This window comes from Chaetura pelagica, unplaced genomic scaffold, assembly GCF_000747805.2.
Source record: "Chaetura pelagica isolate M959 unplaced genomic scaffold, ChaPel_1.0 scaffold420, whole genome shotgun sequence".
In the NCBI taxonomy this organism is placed as follows: domain Eukaryota; kingdom Metazoa; phylum Chordata; class Aves; order Apodiformes; family Apodidae; genus Chaetura; species Chaetura pelagica.
The window spans coordinates 920,905-922,561 of NW_009951919.1; positions in this window are offsets into that span (position 1 = coordinate 920,905).

Consider the following 1,657-nt stretch of genomic DNA (forward strand, 5'->3'; position numbering starts at 1 on the left):
AATGCTTATTGTAGGCTCACTGGCAAATACATTTTAATGAAAATTTGAAAAACATGAAACTAAACTTCTGTCTTAATTTTAGTGCTATTTGCTAATATTTGGAGGATTGACAGTAAAAAGGCACCAGCACTTTGTTCAATAAAAAGTACACTAAATCTTAGGTGTTCTGGTTTTTGCAAAATCTTGCTGCATTAAGAGGTAAAACTTGCTAAATTTATTCTGGGAAAAAGTTCCTGAGTTTGGGAGGACTAAAGTTCAGAGATCTGTACTTTTCCCCAGCTAAACCACTGTGAGTTAATAAATTTGAAACTTGTGTTTCAGTTCCATTTTCTCCTTGTTTGGGGTTTGATTTTCTTTACTTTAAAACAATCTCTTTGTGTTTATTAAATTCTCTGATTGAATGGCTGCTAGAGGAGGTGGTAATAATACTTTTCCATTCCACAGTACTGCATTAACTCAGGCATATATCACCAAGGTTTTCTTTTTCTCAGAGCAAGCAAGTACTGGTCTCTGCTGGAAGCTCATGACTAAGTTTGATTCATCACTGTACATTTTTCCACAGGAACAAATCAGGAGTTGCACCAGTGGGGTAACACACAGGCAGCCAGGCCTGGCACCTGCCTTCCTCACACCCTGACTCTGTGGGTCAAAGAATTATTCAGGTTGGAAAAGACCTGTAAGACCATCTAGTCCTACTTTCTAACCTAACTGCACTAACCTAGCTCTAGCAGCCTGCTGCTAAACCACCTCCCTAAGCACCGTATCTAAACGATTATTAAACACATTCAGGGATGGTGATTCAACCACCCTGGGCAGCCTGTTCCAGCGCTTAATAACCCTAACATCCAACCTAAATCTCCCCTGACCTAACTTGAAGCCATCTCCTCTCGTCCTATCGCCAGCCACTAGAGAAGAGACCGACCTCTCCTCACCACGACCTTTCAGGTAGTTGTGGAGTGATGAGGTCTCCCCTTGGCCTCCTCCTCTTCAGACTGAACGGCCCCAGTTCTCTTAGCCACTCCATAAGGTTTGTTTTCCAGCCCCTTCAGGAGCTTGGTTGCCCTTCTCAGGACACACTCTAGTAGCTCCATGTCCCTTCTGTAGTGAGGGCCCAAAACTGAACCCAGTGCTCGAGGTGCGGCCTCACCAGGGGACAGGGGAACACCCACCTCTCCAGACCTGCTGCTTACAGCTCCAGGATGCCACTGGCCTTCCTGGCCCCCCGGGCACACGCTGGCTTATATTCAGCAGCTGTTGATACAGCCCCAGGTCCCTTCCCGGCCTTTCCCCAGCCCGTAGCACTGCTGCGCATCCTCCAGGTTTACCCCAGCACCGGGAAACAGCGATTTGCTTTCAGTCAGCAATGCACAGACTCTCTTTTCAGCGGCCAGAGCAACTACTCACGCACAAGGGGACGGCTGTAACCTGCAGGCTTGGGCAGAAAATCGATTTTATCAGGTTTTTCCTGGACAACCTGTTAGCACCGTGAAGGGACAACTCCCCCGAGACTCGTGAGCTACTGGCATCACGTGTGAGGATGAACCCAGGCCTACCGAGCGCACCAACCCGGCTACGGAACCGCTCGGACCGTTCGGAACCGTTCGGCGCGTGTCTGAGGAGCCGGCGGGCGCTGCAGTGACGGGACGGGCCCACGCGC